At 41.9% G+C, this 23,621-nt stretch overlaps 1 protein-coding gene across 7 annotated transcripts in view; it reads left to right on the top strand.

Annotated features, from left to right (window-relative positions):
- The first annotated feature begins 16,037 nt into the window (after nt 1–16,037).
- The window catches only part of akap13 (A-kinase anchoring protein 13), a 90,596-nt gene continuing 83,012 nt past the window's right edge, over nt 16,038–23,621 (top strand). For all 7 annotated transcript variants that reach the window (XM_029115278.2, XM_029115282.2, XM_029115281.2 and 4 more), the window contains exon 1: nt 16,038–16,293. The gene's annotated coding sequence lies outside the window, so the exon portion shown is untranslated. The remainder of the gene's footprint in view (nt 16,294–23,621) is intronic.

Here is a 23,621-nt window from a genome sequence, read left to right as displayed (position 1 = left end):
CTAAACACTTGCAATATCTCCATGTTTTCTACCTATATGGTTAACTCTATTTATTCCGCTTAGATTTTTATTAATTTATAATTATCATTCTATATTGTTGTTATTACTATACATTTCTATTTTTGTATTTCAGTAATTATTTCTATTAACATCTCAATTATTCTACATGTGTACATTTTTATCTATCTAATCATTGATAAAGATTCATTACTATATAGATAACTATTAATAGTCATATACATTTAGAAGAATATACAAATTCAGATTCCTTAGCGGTACACAGCTCCGAAAACATTAAGAGACCACTGCCCTTTTTCTTTCCTTTACAAAAAAGTCTAAAAGGAAGGTTTTGAGTGAGGATCAGAAGGGTTAAAATGAAGAGACCACTGCCCTTTTTCTTTCCTTTTCAAAAAAGTCTAAAAGGAAGGTTTTGAGTGAGGATCAGAAGGGTTAAAATTAAGAGACCACTGCACTTTTTCTTTCCTTTTCAAAAAGGTCTAAAAGGAAGGTTTTGAGTGAGGATCAGAAGGGTTAAAATGAAGAGACCACTGCACTTTTTCTTTCCTTTTCAAAAAGGTCTAAAAGGAAGGTTTTGAGTGAGGATCAGAAGGGTTAAAATTAAGAGACCACTGCAAATTGAACGCTTCTGTTCCTCACTCCAAACTTTCCTTTTCAACCTTTTTGGAAATGAAAGAAAAAGGTGCAGTGGTCTCTTAATTTTGTATATACATTTGTATATGTACATGCAGACAGACAAAAATATATTGATAAATTCAGTACATTTTAGTAGAGTTGGAATAAACAAATCATAGATATAGGTAACATTTCATACATAGATATAGATATATTCAAATTCAGGGAGGTAAATATAAATACAGAGATATACATAGGGGTTCAAGGTCAGTGAGTTTGCATAATTAGCTTTCTTTAACTCACAAATGGTATCACTTCAACAAATGAAGCTAGATACACCAAACCAAATCATTATCCAATCTAGGCAACATTTAGGCAATCTCAATTTATTTATTTTTTTAAAGGGCCCATACATATTTCACTATTAGAATCCATCTGTTGTTTATGAAGCATGTGACAAATAAACATTTGTCATGCAGATTTTCTATGGGAACCATAAGGATCAAGAAAAGACATAAGATCACTTCTGTCAGCACATGTATTTTCAATTAATCTAAAAATAGTGTTGTAAGATTGAAAATTAAATAAATCTATATCAGCTTAATGTTTTTCCAGTGTGTACATCCATGTTGTGATATATCCCTACCCAAAGAATAAAGGCTCTCTGGCTGCATGCAGTTCATACATACATAATTGACCAGTATTGACATCACGATACACACTGGATGCTACAGGCCAGGCCGGTGTACTGTATGTCATGCATGATTACATAGTAGAGATTGAAGCAGTCATTTTTCATATTTTATGAAGAATGGGTGGGCATTCTACACCACTCACCTTCACTGCTAAGCTAAAGAATGTACAGCAGTATCAGGAAATGTTTGAGGCACACATCTTATCTTTGAATTTGGTTTTGGATGTGCAATTAGATAGAAATACTGAAACAGGGGCAATTTATTCTGGTTTCCATTTCATTACCATGTTATTTTCCCTTTGTTCTGTAATGTGCTGTGAAAATTGGTTCTGGTAGTTGTGCTTACTGCAGTATTGCAGAAACAACAAACGATCAGATTCATTGTTCTTGGGTAGATCACTTGAATACAATATTATGTGGAAAGCAAAACATACATTGTTGTTTTTAATTGGTCCTTTATTTAGGCATTCAAATAAAGCTCATTTCACAGATGAAAACAACAGTAACTGTTTTTTAATTGCTATGACAACAGTGCCCTCTATGATGTCCCAATAAGTACTACAGGTCAAACAGATAAGATACACATATGCCATCTTTATTTGTCAATCATGGGTACGTACTCTATCCAAGAGGTTACATATAAAAAATTAAGGGAACACTTAAATCACACATTGGGTCTCAACGAACAAAATACATTAAAGATCACACTGAAATTAAAAGGAAACAAGTGAAATTACAGGCTGTTTCAACTTGCATGAATTTCATCACAGCAATTCATAATGTGTCTCAGTCGTGCGTATGGCCCCCACGTGCCTGTATGCACTCCTGACAACGTCTGGGCATTTTCCTGATGAGACTGCGGATGGTGTCCTGGGAGATCTCCTCCCAGACCTGGAGCAGGGCATCAGTGAGCTCCTGGACAGTTTGTGGTGATACTTGGTGGCTTCGGATGCACCGATACATAACGTCCCAGAGGTTCTCACTTGGATTAAGATCTGCGGAATGTGAGGGCCAGTCAATGGAAACCCAGGGCCCAATGCACCAGCGTTAGGTCTGACGAGGGGTCTGAGGATTTTATCCCGGTACCTATCAGCAGTCAGGGTATCATTGGCTAACACGTGAATCTCTGTGTGACCTTCCAAGGATATCCATCCCCAGACCATCACTGACCCGCTACCAAACCGGTCATGCTGGATGATGTTGCAGGCAGCATAACATTCACTACGACTTCTCCAGACACTTTCACGTCCTCACACAAAGGAGCAGATATCGGTCCTCCTGCTGGGTTGATGCCCTTCTTCAGCCCTGTCCAGCTCTCCTTGTATAACCACCCCCCTTAAGGTTAAGAGAAGAGCACTTTTCTGTGGCCTCCACCTGCAAAACCATTCCCTTTCTGGAAGGTGTCTTGTTGTTGCCTCTCCAGTGCACCTGTTGTCACTTTCATTTGCACCAAAATAGGTGACATTGATTCACAATTGCTTATGCTTACTAACTGGACAGATTGATATTCCTGATTATGTGTTCCCTTAATTGTTTTGAGCAGTGTATTATGGACCACTCTGGCGCGCCACTACTGCAAATATTGTTCTTTGTTTATTTAGCTACATTGACACTTTGCTAGGAGCTTGTTGGAATTTGTGGTGAAAAGCACATTATCATGGATGAGGGTTATATTATTTGTAAAACAAATATAACTTCATGATTTTTAACACGGGTAATATCAACGTAAATGTCTTCAATTTAGTAACTGAACAGCTCAACTACAGCCTATTATACTGATTGGATAACACACAATCTATCTGTTTTACTTGAAATGGCAACTATGATCAAGCTAGCTGAAGCATGCACACAAGCTAGCTCAAATTTACTTATTATGATATGCAACCAAAAGTAAATACTCACGAGATGATCCGGTGAGTCTTAAAGAAATTGCATGCCAAGCAATATCCTTCCTTGGTAGGGCACACTGAATATTTTCTGTGGTACATATCAGCTAATTTCAGACGATTGACTAGGGGAGGACTGACGATTGACTAGGGGAGGACTGACGATTGACTAGGGGAGGACTGACGATTGACTAGGGGAGGACTGACGATTGACTAGGGGAGGACTGACGATTGACTAGGGGAGGACTGACGATTGACCAGGGGAGGACTGACGATTGACTAGGGGAGGACTGACGATTGACCAGGGGAGGACTGACGATTGACAAGGGGAGGACTGACGATTGACAAGGGGAGGACTGACGATTGACAAGGGGAGGACTGACGATTGACTAGGGGAGGACTGACGATTGACAAGGGGAGGACTGACGATTGACAAGGGGAGGACTGACGATTGACAAGGGGAGGACTGACGATTGACAAGGGGAGGACTGACGATTGACAAGGGGAGGACTGACGATTGACTAGGGGAGGACTGACGATTGACAAGGGGAGGACTGACGATTGACTAGGGGAGGACTGACGATTGACCAGGGGAGGACTGACGATTGACTAGGGGAGGACTGACGATTGACCAGGGGAGGACTGACGATTGACAAGGGGAGGACTGACGATTGACTAGGGGAGGACTGACGATTGACAAGGGGAGGACTGAAGATTGACAAGGGGAGGACTGACGATTGACTAGGGGAGGACTGACGATTGACAAGGGGAGGACTGACGATTGACTAGGGGAGGACTGACGATTGACAAGGGGAGGACTGACGATTGACAAGGGGAGGACTGACGATTGACCAGGGGAGGGCTGACGATTGACCAGGGGAGGACTAAAGCTTAAACGGGGTGATGTTTGACAAGGCGAGAGCGGATACTTGACCAAGGGAGGGGTGACGTTTGACCGGGGGAGGGGTGATGACTGAGTAGTCATCACCCCTCATCACTTGTGTCCTCCCAGTTGTTTCCACTGTCCTAAAACATTACAGATTGAGGCAACTAAAATCAAAATTAGGTTTTGCTCGATGTAACAAGGGGGCAACATGTATTGTCTATTCAGCAGTTGGATGCATAAATGTAATGTTATGTATTTTTCACAGACTTAAGTGACGTCACCTGGTAAGTGATTGAGTGCAAGAGGCTGCAAGAGCTCTAAATCCTATAAATAGTAATGGGACAGCACTTTGCTACTTTGTTATGTTACATTGACGACGCTGAAACATGTGGCACACTTGTGGGTTTGGGACTTTTTATTTAAAATGTTTTACCTTTTTCACGGCCAAGGCACTTATAGACCGACTACTTGATTTATGTTGTATGTCTTGCAGGCTCTTGCCCTACAAAGTGGACAAGAGGTAATTATCAATAACAATCTATATTTGTCAATAATCAATGTACTATTATTGTTAAAAACAGCATTGTTAAGCAAAAACTAAAATAAATAGTTGAATATACTGGGTGTGTAATAAGGTGATTACATTCCTCTGATTTCCATCTGATGTGTTAATGTACCGTTCTTCTCTTATAAAGTGGGTTTGCCGGTATTTTTCTCTCGTATCCGGACTTCCCCGGTAACCCTGTGTGTCACTTCAAAACCCAATGAAGTGTGGGCAATTTCCTCAGGCAAAGTCTGCAAAAAATGCTGACTTACGAAAAGGGTGCACAAAGGCCTCAAAATGTTTGCCAATGAGCCCTTTCGCACTTGACGATTTGACAGTGGGACAGCCCTAAACCCTCACAGACTTACCGAGAATGAGTCTGTGAGTGTGGACATTGAGATTGGGCTTGTAGGTCTGATCGAGGCTTGATCGAGGCTTTACGCTAACGCTGAACGATTCACCAAGAAGTATCATGGGTATATCCAGTGATGCCAACTTTCGCGAGACAAAAAAGCAACCGCAGCTTCAAAAACAAGCCCAATATTGTTATATTATGCTTGTTTTCTCTTATAAACTGTAATAATAGATTCTGCTTTGCAGTATCTGCACAGTGCTTTGTGTCATCACCGACCACTTGATGTACACAGTCTTTGTTGTACTTTTTGCCATACTTAGACCACTTTGTTGGCGGCATCGTTTGTGGAAATGTATCTAGTGCTATGTCATCTAATGTCTTCAATGATTACTCATCACTGCTGTACTAAGTGTCTATAATATTCAATACTTAATTACATAGAGTTCATACTCCCCATCCTACTCTTTCAAAAATGAATACTTGTTTACATTGTTATGTATATTATTGCCATACTTGCCATATACCATACCATACCATCTTCTTCCGCTTATCCAGGGCCGGGTCGCGGGGGCAGCAGTCTAAGCAGGGATGCCCAGACTTCCCTCTCCCCAGACACTTCCTCCAGCTCTTCCGGGGGGACACCGAGGCGTTCCCAGGCCAGCCGGGAGACATAGTCCCTCCAGCGTGTCCTAGGTCTTCCCCGGGGTCTCCTCCCGGTGGGACGGGACCGGAACACCTTCCCAGGAAGGCGTTCCGGAGGCATCCGAAAAAGATGCCCAAGCCACCTCAGCTGACCCCTCTCGATGTGGAGGAGCAGCGGCTCTACTCTGAGCTCCTCCCGGGTGACCGAGCTTCTCACCCTATCTCTAAGGGATCGCCCGGCCACCCTGCGGAGAAAGCTCATTTCGGCCGCCTGTATCCGGGATCTTGTCCTTTCGGTCATGACCCAAAGCTCATGACCATAGGTGAGAGTAGGAACGTAGATTGACTGGTAAATCGAGAGCTTCGCCTTGCGGCTCAGCTCTTTCTTCACCACGACAGACAGATACATCGACTGCATTACTGCAGAAGCTGCACCGATCCGTCTGTCAATCTCCCGTTCCATCCTTCCCTCACTCGTGAACAAGACCCCTAGATACTTAAACTCCTCCACTTGAGGCAGGCACTCTCCACCAACCTGAAGTGGGCAAGCCACCCTTTTCCGACTGAGGACCATGGCCTCGGATTTGGAGGTACTGATTTTCATCCCCACCGCTTCACACTCGGCTGCAAACCGTCCCAGTGCATGCTGAAGGTCCTGGTTAGAAGGGGCCAACACGACAACATCATCTGCAAAGAGCAGAGACGAAATTGTGTGGTCCCCAAACCTGACACCCTCCGGCCCCTGGCTGCGCCTAGAAATTCTGTCCATAAAAATTACGAACAGAACCGGTCGAATGCCTTCTCCAAATCCACAAAACACATGTGGATTGGTTGGGCAAACTCCCATGAACCCTCCAACACCCTGTAGAGGGTATAGAGCTGGTCCAGTGTTCCACGGCCCGGACGAAAACCACACTGTTCCTCCTGAATCCGAGGTTCTACTATCGGCCGTATTCTCCTCTCCAGAACCCTGGCATAGACTTTCCCGGGGAGGCTGAGAAGTGTGATCCCCCTATAGTTGGAACACACCCTCCGGTCCCCCTTCTTAAAAAGAGGGACCACCACCCCGGTCTGCCATCCCAGAGGCACTGTCCCCGACCGCCACGCGATGTTGCACAGGCGTGTCAACCAAGACAGCCCCACAACATCCAGAGACTTGAGGTACTCAGGGCGGATCTCATCCACCCCCGGTGCCTTGACACCGAGGAGTTTCTTGACCACCTCGGTGACTTCAGCCCGGGTGATGGACGAGTCCACCTCTGATACCTCATCCTCTGCTTCCTCAATGGAAGAAGTGACAGCGGGATTGAGGAGATCCTCGAAGTACTCCTTCCACCGCCCGACGACATCCTCAGTTGAGGTCAACAGCTGCCCACCTCTACTGTAAACAGCGTTGGTAGGGCACTGTTTCCCTCTCCTGAGGCGCCGGATGGTTTGCCAGAATCTCTTCGAGGCCAGCCGATAGTCCTTCTCCATGGCCTCACCGAACTCCTCCCAGGCCCGAGTTTTTGCCTCCACAACCACCCGGGCTGCAGCCCGCTTGGCCTGTCGGTACCCGTCAGCTGCGTCAGGAGTCCCACAAGCCAACCAGGCCTGATAGGATTCCTTCTTCAGCTTGACGGCATCCCTTACTTCCGGTGTCCACCACCGGGTTCGGGGATTGCCGCCTCGACAGGCACCGGAGACTTTGCGGCCACAGCTCCGAGCGGCCGCTTCGACAATGGCGGTGGAGAACATGGTCCACTCGGACTCAATATCTCCAGCCTCCCTCGGGATCCAGTCGAAGCTCTGCCGGAGGTGGGAGTTGAAGATCTCTCTGACAGGAGACTCGGCCAGACGTTCCCAGCAGACCCTTACAGTACGCTTGGGCCTGCCGAGTCTGTCCAGCTTCTTCCCCCGCCATCGGATCCAACTCACCACCAGGTGGTGATCAGTTGACAGCTCCGCCCCTCTCTTCAACCGAGTGTCCAAGACATACGACCGCAGGTCAGATGAGACGACAACAAAGTCGATCATCGACCTGCGGCCTAGGGTGTCCTGGTGCCACGTGCACTGATGGACACCCTTATGCTTGAACATGGTGTTCGTTATGGACAAACTGTGACTAGCACAGAAGTCCAATAACTGAACACCACTCGGGTTCAGATCAGGGGGGCCGTTCCTCCCAATCACGCCCCTCCAGGTGTCACTGTCGTTGCCCACGTGGGCGTTGAAGTCCCCCAGTAGAACAATAGAGTCCCCAGTCGGAGCACTTTCCAGCACCCCTCCCAGAGACTCCAAGAAGGTCGGGTACTCTGCACTGCCGTTCGGCCCGTAGGCACAAACAACAGTGAGAGACCTATCCCTGACCCGTAGGCGCAGGGAAACGACCCTCTCGTTCACCGGGGTAAACTCCAACACATGGCGGCAGAGCTGGGGAGCTATAAGCAAACCCACACCAGCCCGCCGCCTCTCACCATGGGCAACTCCAGAGTGGTGAAGAGTCCATCCTCTCTCAAGGAGTGTGGTTCCAGAGCCCAAGCCGTGCGTAGAGGTGATCCCGACTACCTCTAATCGGAACCTCTCAACCTCACGCACTAACTCAGGCTCCTTCCCCGCCAGCGAGGTGACATTCCACGTCCCTAGAGCTAGTTTCCGTGTCCAGAGATCGGGTTGTCTAGGCCCCTGCCTTCGACTGCCGCCCGATCCTCTTCGCACCGGCCCCTTATGGTCCCTCCTGTGGGTGGTGAGCCCACGGGAGGGCGGCCCCACGTCGCCCGTTCGGGCTGAGCCCGGCCGGGCCCCATGGGGGAAGGCCCGGCCACCAGGCGCTCGCATACGAGCCCCAACACCGGGCCTGGCTCCAGGGTGGGGCCCCGGCTGCGCCATACCGGGCGACGTCACGGTACACATAATTTGCCATATATATAATTTCAATACCACTACCAATTGCTGCTAGTTTGCAGTACTCTCTCTAAACTGCTGCTAGTGTACAGTGTTATGTATATTATTGCTTTCTCTTCTTGCTATACATTTGCTGTGTATATATTATCTTCTTAATTCTCGCTATGTAGTTGTAGTGTGCTATGTCACCATTCATAAGCGTATTGCACTCATATGTATCTATAATATTCAATAATTCTATCAAATTCCTGCTAGTGTACATTGTTACAGTATATATATATATATATATAACTGCCATACTTGCCATATCCATAATGTTCTATAATTATTTGCTATATTTTTACAGTACACCCTTTTGAACTGTTGCTAATGTACAGTGTTATGTATAGTGCTGCTTTATTTTTTGTCTGGCTATATTTTTGATTATATATTCTTCTTAACTATTAATATGTAGTTGTAGGGTGCCATGTCACAATAATTTAATTGTTCAAGATGACGCTGTGTTTTTTGGTGCATTTGACAAATACATGTTGAAACTTGAAACATCGTTTGGAATTCTAACTTGATTTTTCGCCAATGGGAGGGAGGAGGGTGTGTGATAGAACCATGTGGGGATTTGTAGTAGAGCGAATTACACTACAGCACTAATATTATTGTGAGGCTGTGAGCAGTGTCAATCAATACATTTAGGGAAAATAGCGACCATAAATGTAAAATTGTTCAATTTTCCTAAAAATCTAACCATATTTTTTAAAACAAGCCCAAAAACCGCAACCCGGTGACCTGTGATTATTTCAAGCGACCTAAAAAAATAAGCACAAAGTCGCGTATAAGCGGGTTTTCGTAGTACAGTCATAAATTGCTTAGTAGAAATTGCATATGAAAATACATCACCTTTCAAAATGTCCTTCTTTTTTAAAGAATGGCTATTTTTTGTCCATTAAAATAACATTACATTGATTAGAAATACAGTGTAGACATTGTTAATGTTGCAAATGACTATTGTAGCTGGAAACGGCAGATTTTTTATGGAATATCTACATAGGCATACAGAGTCAAATAATCAGCAACCATCAGTCCTGTGCACAGTCCCATCAACTGTCCAGGTGGCTGGACTCAGACAGTGAAGAAGCCAGTCGTGGAGGTTAGAACAGTTTTTCTATATTAACTTAAACACCAGAACTCATAATGAAAAATCTTCTAAATGCATACGAAAAAAGTGTCCATGAATACATCTTGTGTAAAACAATGTCGCAATTTGACTATGTAGCCCAATGAGAATAGGCTGACAGGCAAAGAGAGAGATGAATGCTAAAAAGATCCTGTCCAGACTTAACTGCAATGCATAGCAAATGCACAGTATATACACTAGTCTATCTGATATTTTGTTTTTGTTTATATGGGCAGTAAGTGTTAGCTCATAAAATGACTATAATGAATAACATAAGGAATGGATATAAATATAAAAATAAATAAAATGTAAAGTAAAAATAGAAGGAAGGAAATCCAATGACGTGCTTGCACTGAATCTGGCAGAGTCATCTGGCACCAAAGAACAATCAATCAATCAAATTTATTTATAAAGCCCTTTTTACAACAGCAGTTGTCACAAAGTGCTTTACAGAGACACCCGGCCTTAAACCCCAAGGAGCAAACAACAGTAGTGTTGAATTTCAGTGGCTAGGAAAAACTCCCTTCAACCTAGAGAAAGAAGTCCATTCTTGCAGAAAGGCAACACTCTTTATTTAAATTATTGAATTATCAAAGAGCAGTTATGACCGTTTAAAGTGTACAGGGAGAACTACAAACCTGTTTCAGAGTTGCTAACCAGCATCTTAATTACCCGTTACTGTGGTTGGTTGGGAAGGGATGTTACACTGAATGTGGATTTGGTTGTCTCTATCAACTCCATTACAACCATGTTAGCAGACATTGCCGCTGCCAGTGATTGCGTAAATTGCCAGTAAAGTCCAAATGTCATACAAATATTTTGGGAAAATGTGGTGTAGAAAGAGAGACACTCACCATCTTTGTCACATGTATGCACTCACACAAACACACTATTTGAAAAACTGTATTGCTTAATTTCCTGTTCCACTAGTAGCAAATGTTGTTGCAACCAAACCCATACTGTGTGATGACCAACCCCATGATAGGGCTGGTTGTTATCAGTGGACAGATGATGTTAACAACTCATGTTGGACACAAAGGGTCCCCATTTCATTTCAACTGAGACCTTGGGCTTTCTATTAATGTTAAAAATACCCCTGGAAGACTGACTGGTGCTTCAAAATGAAAACAAGAATAGCACACATCCCAACCTATCCAGTCTCCCTCACCGTATTAACACATGATTGAAAGCTACAAGTCGTGTTTATAATTTATTTAACAATACTCTGTAAGCATTTGGGAACTGAGGAGACCAATTGCTGTAGTTTTGAAAGTGAAATGTATTCCCATGCTTGCTTGATATAGGATTTCAGCTGCTCAACAATTTGGGTTCTCCTTTGTCGTATAATTTGTTTCATAATACGCCAAATTTTTTCAGTGGGTTACAGGTCTCTTTTACAACAGAGCCATGCTGTTTAAATATGTGCCGCGCCCGCAAGGTCCCCCTGCTCAAGAAAGCACATGTACAGGCCTCTCTGAAGTTTGCCAATGAACATCTGAATGTCAAACATGGAGGTGGAAACATTTTGCTTTGGGGGTGTTTTTCTGCTAAGGGAACAGGACAACTTCACCACATCAAAAAGGATGAAGGACAGGACGATGTACCGTAAATCTTGGGTGAGAATCTCCTTCCCTCAGCCAGGGCATTGAAAATGGGTCGTGGATGGGTATTCCAGCATTGCAATGACCCAAAACACACGGCCAAGGCAACAAAGGAGTGGCTTTGTATATGTTGTTCAGCATTAATGGTACCTTCACAGATGTGCAAGTCACCCATGCCATGTGCACGAATGCACCCCCATACAATCATGGATGCCAGAATTTGAACTGTGCGTTGATAAGAAGCCGGATGGTCTCTCTCCTCATTAGACTGGAGGATGCGGTGTCCATGATTCCAGGATTCCCTTTGTCAGACCACAGGATAGTTTTCCACATCTTAAATGACTTTGGACCCAGAGATAGCGGCGGCAATTCTAGGTCTTGTTTAAATATGGTTTCTTCTTTTCATGAGTTATAATTTGCATTTGTGGATGCAGTGACGTACTGTGATCACAGATAATGGTTTTCAGAAAGGTTCCTGAACCCATGCATAGATGACCGATACAGAATCGTGTCGGTTTTTAATACACTGCCTCCTGAGGGCCCGAAGATCATGGCCATCCAGTACTGGTTTTCGGCCTTGTCCCTTGCAAACAGAGATTTTTTATGACTTTTAATGAAATGATGTACCATAGATGATGAGATCCCCAAACTCTTTGCAATTTTATGTTGAGAAACCTTTTCCTTAAATTGTTGCACTACTTGCGTGCGCAGCCTTTCAGAGTGGTGAACCCCTCCCCATCTTTACTTCTGAAAGGCTCATCCTCTCTGGGATGCTTTCTTTATACCCAATCATGCTACTGACCAACTTGCCAATTAACCTAATTAGTTGTGAGATGTTTTTTATTAGCATTACACAGCTTTTCCAGTCTTTTGTTGCCCCTGTCCCAGCTTTTTTGAAGCGTGTTGCCAGCATGAAATTCAAAGTGGGCATATATCTTTCAAGAAACTATAACATTTCTCAGTTTCAACATTTGATATGTTGCATTTGTACTATTTCCTATTGAATATAGGTTTTTGCACATCATTGCATTCTGTTTTTCTTTACATTTCAAACAGTTTCCCAACTGTTTTGGAAATGGAGTTGTATGACAAGATGTAATCAAACCCAAAATGACTGCCGCAGTAACAAAGAATCGACTTGGTGCTTGTGTCGTAAAGGGTCAGTGGTCATCCATGTACAGTCTATCCATCCACCCTGTCAGGCAGCCTACAGTAGCAGTATCCCCACAGCACCACCGCTGACATTCCCCCTATGCACCTTCTGGTGCAGCCCTGGACAAATGTGTTTCAAAGCAGCCCAGCGTGACAGAAACCCGAGCAGCTTCTCCTCGCGCCCAGCCTCTTATTTATCTAACCTCCGGATTGTTCATTGAAGAACCAAGCGAAAGAGAGAAAAGACACAGCAGTGCATTCTCAGCCTAGAAAAACACCAAAGTTCTTTAAAGCACAGCCACACGTAATGGCCATGAAACCAGAATGGACTCCAGGGACCCTGCTCTCATTTTTGGAGGGATAGAAAATAGGGTGGAAAAGCAGGAATGAGGAAGAGTTTCGAAAAATTGTCACTTAGGACAGGATCAAGAAGACTCATGCAAATTACCCTCATATGAAAGATTCAGGCTTACCAGTCCCTTCACTTGAACTTTAATTCATGATGTATAACATATTGCTGCAGCTTTCAAACAGACTCCCAAGGCCACTTTTACCCTACCCACTGAGAACCCTACCAACACGGATTACCCTACCCACTGAGAACCCTACAGTACAAACACCCTTTACCCTACCCACTGAGGACCCTACAGTACAAACACCCTTTACCCTACCCACTGAGAACCCTACCAACACCAGTTACCCTACCCACTGAGAACCCTAGTAACACTGATTATCCTACCCACTGAGAACCCTAGTAACACTGATTATCCTACCCACTGAGAACCCTACAGTACAAACACCATTTACCCTACCCACTGAGAACCCTAGTAACACTGATTATCCTACCCACTGAGAACCCTTCCAGCACGGAATTCCCATCCACTGAGAACCCTACCAACACCAAATATCCAACCCTCTGAGAACCCTACCAACATTCAATAACCTACCCACTGAGAACCCTAATCACATTGATGACCATATACACTGAGAACCATATCAAAACTGATTACCTTACCCACTGAGAACCCTAACAATACTCAGTACCCTACCCACTGAGAACCCTACCAACACTCATTACCCTACCCACTGAGAACCCTACCAACACTCATTACCCTACCCGCTCTGTTCCCTCCTCTCTCTGAGTACCCTACCCACTCAGTTCCCTCCTCTCTCTGAGTACCCTACCCACTCATTTCCCTCCTCTCTCTGAGTACCCTACCCACTCATTTCCCTCCTCTCTCTGAGTACCCTACCCACTCAGTTCCCTCCTCTCTCTGAGTACCCTACCCACTCAGTTCCCTCCTCTCTCTGAGTACCCTACCCACTCATTTCTCTCCTCTCTCTGAGTACCCTACCCACTCAGTTCCCTCCTCTCTCTGAGTACCCTACCCACTCATTTCTCTCCTCTCTCTGAGTACCATACCCACTGATTATCCTAACATTTTAACTTACATATAATATGCATCACTGCTAAACAATTAAGGATGCATGATCCAAGTCAAGCAAGGTGTTTTTGGGTGTATGAACAGATTACAGGAGAACAAAATAACTCACAAAAGCCACACACCATATACATGTACTTGTAGAATATCATTATTATGGCTATGTCTTGTTGCACTCCTGCTGTGTTGGAAATTACTCTACATTGGGAGGGATGTTCCTAGGATCAGATATCTTTTTGAGGAGGGACCAGATGGAGGGGCCGGTGGTCCTGGAAAGTGGCCTCAGTTGCCTGTTTCCTTACAGTCCGACACAATTCCTGAGGAAATCAATTCTGGGAATGTATTCTCAGCAGGACCACAAACACTTGATCCACAACTACTGGGATGGATGAACTGTGTCTCATCGTGTACAAGAGGATTTAAGTGAATGTCAGTGTGTGTGTGTGTGTGTGTGTGTGTGTGTGTGTGTGTGTCTGTTGGGAACAAAATCCATGCAAGGAAAAAAAGGAAGGGGGCAGTGATCAAGGGTTGAGTTAGGTTTAGGAGATAAAACTAATGTAAGGTTTTTGGGATAGGGTAGTTAAGGGTTAGAGGTTACACTTAAAGTAAGGTTTTTGGGATAGGGTAGTTAAGGGTTAGAGGTTACACTTAAAGTAAGGTTTTTGGGATAGGGTAGTTTAAGGTTTAGGGGTTACACTTAAAGTAAGGTTTTTGGGATAGGGTAGTTACGGGTTAGGGGGTTACACTTAAAGTAAGGTTTTTGGGATAGGGTAGTTTAAGGGTTAGGGGTTACACTTAAAGTAAGGTTTTTGGGATAGGGTAGTTTAAGGGTTAGGGGTTACACTTAAAGTAAGGTTTTTGGGATAGGGTAGTTTAAGGGTTAGAGGTTACACTTAAAGTAAGGTTTTTGGGATAGGGTAGTTTAAGGGTTAGAGGTTACACTTAAAGTAAGGTTTTTGGGATAGGGTAGTTTAAGGGTTAGAGGTTACACTTAAAGTAAGGTTTTTGGGATAGGGTAGTTTAAGGGTTAGGAGTTACACTTAAAGTAAGGTTTTTGGGATAGGGTAGTTTAAGGGTTAGATATTACACTTAAAGTAAGGTTTTTGGGATAGGGTAGTTAAGGGTTAGGGGTTACATACATAACACATGTATTTTGAGAATCACCACAATGATAGTAAAATGTAAAATGTTTCCAGACTGTTTCCAGATAAGCTCAGTTGTTTACACTAACTATTACTTAATAAACAGCTCTTTTAGATAAAACTAGTTTACTTAGAGCTGATTTTAACATTTACATTTAGTCCCAAACGTAGACCAATTTAAAATGTCTTTGTACTTTCAACTGGAAATTATTATTTGGGTGTCTTAACAAGTCATGAATTTGATCACTATCTCCAAAAAAAACCCGTACATTTTAATTTAGCAGAGAATCTTATCAAGTGCAACTTACACTGGTGAGGTATAACAACTTCATACATTTTTTTTTTACTTGCCAAGATGGCAATTAGCCTAATAACCCTGGAATTTACAAGTTCCGTGCTTTTACCACGATGAGCTACAACAGAATTATTTTGTGGCAAGGCCAAACTGGCATTCTGAATTCATACATACTATATCTGTGACCTCACGTCGCAGATTCAAACCAACGTTGCAGCAGTACAATATACTCTTGCGTGCAGTTTCGACTGCTGCACCACTGATCCGAAGTCGCAATTTACATTTCCCTTCAAACAGCCACTAGAGGTCGACCTTATCAAGATTTACATTTGCAGCATTGTTACCTAATACAATGTTTTATTTTTTCTTGAACCCTAATGCTTTACTGTTAAAAACATAGCTGCAAAACGTATGAATATGAAAATGACATGTTGACAATTTAATATACAGTTGCTTTGTAACTTGTAATGTATCCACGAAAAAAAAACAGCGACCATAGACTATACAGAAATAGCCAACAAACCCCATTTATTTCGGGGAAAACAATATGAATACATATATCTTAGAGAAGTGAATGAGTGACAGCTAGTTGCAACGCTGAAATAAGACAATCGAACATATTTCCAACTAAAAACTTGGTCTCCGGAGAGACAGTGTAGCCCGCCCTCTAAGGCATGCTTCGTGGACTGAGTCAGAAAGAAGAATAGAGTTTTTGGCGTGAGCAGTAAGTGGGCGCTCTGCGAGGTATCTAGTAGTAGGCCTACTGTATTTAGTACTAGCGGTCATTCATTACACAGACGAAGGGCGCTATAAAGATTAGGTGTATTATTCTGGACTTCTCTCTGCAGATCAATGAGTATACATGGCACGAAATATTTGCGTATTGTGTCCTGATAATTTGTGTTAGACCGGAGGGGGGAATGCTTCGGAAAGAAGAACGCACGCACTAAACACCCAAAAGTTCGAGGTAAGAGTCGTTTTGGGAAAATCACGAGCTGAGAAAAAAGTAGGGTTGACTTTGTCAACTGCGAGTTAACTGCTTAACTGTAGACAGTGTTGAAACAAATTGGTATATTTTCTTTTTACAAAATACAGTGTCGGATTAGAAATTGCACATATTAGCCGGTTGATGTAGCGTCTACGGATCTAGCCCGTGATTTTAACAATGTAACACATGTCGTGATAATGATACTGAGGTGGACTAGAATCCAAAGAATCAAAGCTATCCTGAAAATAATATTGCTGCAGAACCCATCCCATGTATAACCCCCTCCTGAATTCAAACATAAATCCTGTCTTTCGATCAAAAAAACATGGGGCATTGCACGCGAGGATTGAGCAACTAAAACGTTCACATTTGTGAATTCTCTGAACAGAATGTTCAAATTTATGTCATGCACTGTTGGTAACACGCATATTTGCCCGCTGTAATTACATGTTGTCGGATTGTTAATGTCATTGCGTGTGCCTGTTATACACGCAACTCGCTAGTTAAGATATAAAGCACACATCCTCATGAATCAGCTGTGATGTTAATGTAAAACGGATTACCAAGCCATTCCATTACTGCTGTGATAATACAACTGCTTGCACAGAAAACAAAGTAAAAGTCCCTAGTTGTAATCTTCAACATATTATAGTTATTAATTCAAAGCTATAGAACAATATTTAACAGTTTGCTTGTATACAACTTTTCACTTAGAGCTTTAATATTCTGAAGCTTATAGTGCAGTTATAATTTTCTAAATCATTTTTATCATTTTTGAAAGCCAATTAGATCATTAGAAAAACCTTTTGCAATCATGTTAGCACAGCTGAAAACTGTTGTGCTAATTAAAGAAGCAGTAAAACTGGCCTTCTTTAGATGAGTTGAATATCTGCAGCATCAGCAATTGTGGGTTTGATTACAATCTCAAAAGGGCCAGAAACAAAGATCTTTATTCTGAAACACATTATTCTATTCTTGTTCTGAGTAATGAAGGCTATATTCCTTTTGAAAAACTGCTAAAAAACTGAAGGTCTCATACAACGCTGTGTACTACTCCCTTCAAAGAACAGGGCAAAATGGCTCTAACCAGAATAGAAAGAGGAGTGGGAGTCCCCGATGCTCCATAATTCTGTTTTGCAATGCCATGCCCTTTGGACAGCACTTGATTGCAGCTAATTTCCTCCAACAGGACAATGACCCAAAGCACAGCTACAAAATATGGAGGAACTATTTAGGGAAGCAGTCAGCTGGTATTCTGTCTATAATGGAGTGGTCAGCACAGTCACTGGATCTCAACCCTATTGAGCTGTTGTGGGAGCAGCTTGACCGTATGGTACATAAGAAGTGCCCATCAAGCCAATTCAAACTTGTGGGAGGTGCTTCAGGAAGCATGGGGTGAAATCTCTTAACAAATTGACCACTAGATTGCCACAGGTTTGCAAGGCTGTAATTGCTGCAAATGGAGAATTATTTGACGAAAGCTACTTTAAAGGACACAATTATTATTTCAATTGTCAGTGACTTTATTTCCTATTCATTTTTTCTATATTTCCTGCTTGTTTCATGGAAAACAAGGACATTTCTAAGTGACCCCAAACATTTGAATGGCAGTGTGTATATATATAAATATATACATAGCTATGAACTTTGCTAGACTAAGCCTTTTCTGAAAGGTCAAACATTTTAGTGTCAGATTTGAGTGAGAAAAAAGATATAGAATACCACTTTTGCAACAAACTATCAAAATGAAGACCAGAATGTTTCCCTAATCCCAAAACATGGTTTTGGTTTTACCTGAAAGGGGATTTTTTTTTTGTGTGATTGTTAGACTGACTATGGCATTGAATAACCAATCATCACAAAACTTTTACGAGACTTCCCACTGTTGAAATGCATAAATGCTCTAGTCCATTGCCGTAAAATAGGGGTGCAACTGTGTGCCTAAACCGGTTTGAGGGGCACAGTTTGCCACCGTTTCGGTACATTGCAAAATGTATTGTCAACAGTTACAGAAGATCTGTTTTTTTGTCTTTTGCGAAAGTCACTAATCCTGGAAGAATGTATATTGGCTCATGAGACCACCATTTACAATAAAGTGCAATATGTAAACATGGCACCAACATTGTCTTAGAGTAATATAGTGTGGTACTCTCTGTTTGCTGAAATTAATAGAAGAGGTGCTGAAATCATCTATCCTAAAACATAGATTATCCGTGCATATCCGTGGCTATACACACACACACATTGCTATTTCTTAAGCCTGATTAAACTGATGCTAAGGGGTGTTTGAATGGTTTGGAGAGACTTAGTTGTGTTGTTTATTTGTGATTCTGTGTTGCTCTGGGAATAGTGATACTGGGGTGATGTTCGTGAAAATGTGTCAACATGTAAGAGGTGTTAAAAACTGAGCAAGGTATCTTAGTCATAGTGACAACATACAATTAACGTTTCATCAACACCGCTCTGACCATCACAGTTGTAGTCTACTGGAATGCCAAAGTGCTGCCAAACTGGAAATTAAAATATGCTGGAGGATTCTACAATGTTGGTTTATCAATACCACCACCATGGCAAATGAACAGTTGGAAAAGTGCTAACAATTATTATAATTTCAATAATGGCGTATGTTTTTGTATGTTTTTCACCCCACCTAAATACGATTTATTCAAGAGGCATTCAACAGAGCCATTTATTTTGAAAACGGTTTTCAGGTCCATCAGCAAACCTTAAAGGACCCCTTACCATATAGTGTGGTTACAAATAGATGTACCGATACAGCACCAATGTAAATGTTTTAGGAATATGCAACACTGACTTAACATTAATATAATTTGTGTCTAAAGGTACTTCACCCAGTACCAGGACATTTTGTCTTAAACCCGGTTGCATCTGCCAGAAGTCTTACATCAATATCAAATCACATTTTCACATAGGATTGCATAATTCTTCCTGAAAAATAATTTGCTTATGTTTATATGGACCATTTTTGTGCAGAATGTTTTTTTTATCCCATTCTTGCCAGCATGTAAATTTTATATAGCCATAGCTGTATAGGATTTTAAAATGGAGGAGGAGTTTATCATGGTCTTCGGGTTAATGTAATAATCCAGCTTGATTATTATATTATAAATTAGCACTGTAGCTTTTTCCATACGTTTGGTGTTGAATATTAAGTAGTTATGTTTTCAGGAAGCAAGCATCATAAAAATACAGGCTAACATTATGGTCATTGAGTTGTGCCGCTGCATGGATCATAAGCTAATAGGGACTTGAAGCCTCAGCATTAGCTTAGTTGTGTTAGCTACTTGTACTCTGTAGTGTGGGCTGTAATTTTGTTAATGTATTTCACCATTTCACATTGGCTATTAAGTTTACTTAACTAACCAGCTGTGCAAACAGACAGTCGGTCAAACATGTTTTTATGGAGCTACAGTCTAACTTTAGCTTGTAAGCATAGGTTTTTTTGTTGTTCTGGGCTTGTATTATTACACAGTTTGATGTTAGCTAATAACTTGAACCTGAGCAATGATTATTGAATTCTCACATTCCAGGAACATTTCTAGCTGGAAGTACATCATCTCTGTGAAACTTTGTGTTTCCTCGACCCAGATGAGTGTCTTGCATCAACAATTTAAAGTCCCAGCATGTAAGAGTGTAGGGCGTGAAAATGCCTACTCAGCAATTTGGTAATGTTTATACTTTTCAGAAATCATCACATGGTTTGTTCACTAAAACCAAATTTGTTGCCGACTTGCCTTTTAGATACTTTTTAAATTTCAAATTCACAACTTTTAATATGAGCGTGGTATAACAGTACAGTTTTGAAGAGCCTAATTGTGTTGAGCACTTTCACATAAAATTAGACAGAAACTGAGAAATCTTCCAATACTTGTGTACTGTTTCCACTACTTTCACAAACAAATATTGTAAAGTCAAAGCAAGCCCCCGGAATGTGATTTTTCAAGTTAAAATCTAGTCGTCTTTGGTCTACATGTTTTTTATTAGCATTTTAAGCCATCTTTGTGTTTAGAAAAATATGTTTATACTAACCCAGCTGCTGTTACGGTAGCAATAGTTATTAACATACTGTACATTCCCTGAAGATACTACTATTTTGCCATAATTTTAGGCAGCCTACTGTGACTTCTCCAAGAGAGCTTGTGATTGGTAAAACATCCCAAGGCATGGGATCTAGCCTGCAGTACATCTTAATGGAGACTCATGGATTTCCTGTCTTTAGTGAATTATTGTTCTGGATCTTTCTTTACTGTAACCCCCCCTCTGATTATACACTGTAGCCTTCAGTTTGTTGTTGTTAAGACTAGAAGCAGTGGAATTCCCAACGTATGTTGGGTGTTGGGTCTCTGTTTCCCACTGTTGGCCAACATTACAGCAGACAAACACACACACACACAATTAGATTGGCATAAATGCAATGTTTTATGTTTTTCCTTCAGGGCTCTTTATCATTTGCAATAAAGTATTTTCCATGGCCTTTGCCAAATTCAGGTTAGCTATTATACAGTATCATGCCTGAAAGTGCTAATTCTATTATAATTTGCCTGGCATGTTTTTGTATGGGACTTAATCATTGTGGTCCATGAAGGCTGATGATGTACTTGGATAATAGATGCCTATAACCATTACTTGCTTTGAATTCTGAACATTGTGCGGCAAGGATCTTGAAAATGAAGTTGAAGTAATCACAAAAAATGAGTAAATCAGCCTAAATGTGTTTTGCAGCTCTGAGAATAGAACTGTCAAACAGGAGAAAGTGGTGGCTTACATTCCTTACAGTGGAATTCTCTGTCTAATGAAACTCCAGAGGGTCTGTCTGCCACTCACTGCCTGGGTTTGAGTTTCAACCCCTTATGAGAGTGGTTCCTCACTGACCACAAGGCCTACAAAGATTGACCTGAAAGTACTTACACATTTTACTGGGGTTACACATTGGGGTATAGGTAATTATTCTGTCTGACTTAAAATTCTGCAATATATCTGTTTCTTGCCTGTTAAATCACAAACCACTGATCAAAACATTACCTTTGCTTATTCAAGTGTGACTTTACGGATGTCAGTGTCAAAGGAATAGCATTCTGGCATCTCTTCAGCAACATTCTGCTCCGTAAATATGCTACATAGACGTTGAGTTTAGACATTCAACTCAAATTCATGGGAGGTCTTTGCATGTATTGGCCGATTGAAGAAAGCATTTACTGCCCAAGTTTCCTCCATTCTCAATGTGACATGACAAGACTAAAGACGCTCTATGTACATAATAGTGGGCCTCACGGGATCTTGTGACTAAACACCCATGACACACCAGCTGGGTACCCTGGTAGAGAGCGGAGCAGTGAAACAGGGAAGGGACATACCACACTTGTGAATCATCACTACCTCTGGGGATCTGTACGATTTTTTGTTCAGTTTTTCAATCATTGAACTTTCCGCTGCTCCTGTAGCTGCTGAAATGTCCCATAGATCCGCTGGGTGAATTGTCCAGCCTGTTAATCTGTTGTCTCGTTACTCCCTTTATATGCCTGTGGTTTTGCTTCTTTGTAAGCATGGTCACAATTCCAGTCATTCCTACATTTCTGGTTATGACACCAGTCTATTACTTGAGAAGTGGTTTTCCTGTGCCACACTGTCTCTGTGTTGTGAAGCATGTCTGTCTTACTGCTAACTCAAAACAGTGCCTGCACCCAAAATTAGTACCGGTGCCTATTTCAATCCAATTACTTCACTGAACATATCTATTCATATTACTGATTCAAAAGTGTCGATTTTATTAACCAGGTTAGTATTTTGTGTGTGTTTGTGTTGATGTTAGGTCATAATGTCACACATTTACCATCTGTTGTTGTGGCAGACACTGATTGTGAACCAAAGTTCTAGGCTTATGTGTGACTTTATTTTTTCATCAAATACAGATGCATTTCAGGATTTTTAGCACCACTAACTTTAATGACCTGTTTTATTAATTTGGTTTATACAGTGGATACAGTGGATTTTTGTGATGTAAAATAATGAGACAAAAATAAATCATGTCAGAACTTTTTCCACTTATAATGTGACCTATAATGTGAACAATTCAATTGAAAAACAAACTGAAATCTTCGAGGGGGAAAATGAAAAATAAAAATTGTACAATAACCTGGTTGCATAAGTGTGCACACCCTCTTATTACTGGGTATGTGGCTGTGTTTAACCAATCATATTCAAACTCATGTTGAATAGAAGTCATTACACACCTGCCATCATTTAAAGTGAGTCTGATTAATCACAAATAAAGTTCAGCTTTTCTAGTAGGATTTTCCTGACATTTTCTTAGTTGCATCTCAGAGCAAAAGCCATGGTCCGCAGAAAGCTTTCAAAGCATCAGAGGGATCTCATTGTTGAAAGATATCAGTCAGGAGAAGGGTACAAAATAATTTCCAAAGCATTAGAAACAGTGGGGAGAACAAGTATTTGATACACTGCCGATTTTGCAGATTTTCCTACTTACAAAGCATGTAGAGGTTTGTCATTTTTATCATAGGTACACTTCAATTGTGAGTGACGGAATCTAAAACAAAAATCCAGAAAATCACATTGTATGATTTTTAAATAATTAATTTGCATTTTATTGCATGACGTAAGTATTTGATCACCTACCAATCAGTAAGAATTCCGGCCCTTACAGACCTGTTAGTTTTTCTTTAAGAAGCCCTCCATTTCTCCACTCATTATTTGTAGTAACTGCACCTGTTTGAACTCGTTACCTATGTTAAAGTCACCTTTCCACACACTCCATCAAACAGACTCCAACCTCTCCACAATGGCCAAGACCAGAGAGCTGTGTAAGGACATCAGGGATAACATTTTAGACCTGCACAAGGCTGGGATGGGCTACAAGACAATAGGCAAGCAGCATGGTGAGAAGGCAACAACTGTTGGCGCAATTATTAGAAAATGGAAGAAGTTCAAGATGACGGTCAATCTCCCTCGGTCTGGGGCTCCATGCAAGATCTCACCTCGTGGGACATCAATGATCATGAGGAAGGTGAGATATCAGCTCAGAACTACACGGCAGGACCTGTTCAATGACCTGAAGAGAGCTGGGACCACAGTCTCAAAGAAAACCATTAGTAACACACTATGCCGTCATGGATTAAAATCCTGCAGCACACTCAAGGTCCCCCTGCTCAAGCCAGCGCATGTCCAGGCCCGTCTGAAGTTTGCCAATGACCATCTGGATGATCAAGAGGAGGAATGGGAGAAGGTCATGTGATCTGATGAGACAAAAATAGAGCTTTCTGGTATAAACT

This window comes from Esox lucius, chromosome 19, assembly GCF_011004845.1.
Source record: "Esox lucius isolate fEsoLuc1 chromosome 19, fEsoLuc1.pri, whole genome shotgun sequence".
In the NCBI taxonomy this organism is placed as follows: Eukaryota; Metazoa; Chordata; class Actinopteri; order Esociformes; family Esocidae; genus Esox; species Esox lucius.
Note: the sequence above shows the minus strand (reverse complement) of the source record. Positions and strands in the feature narration are given on the sequence as shown.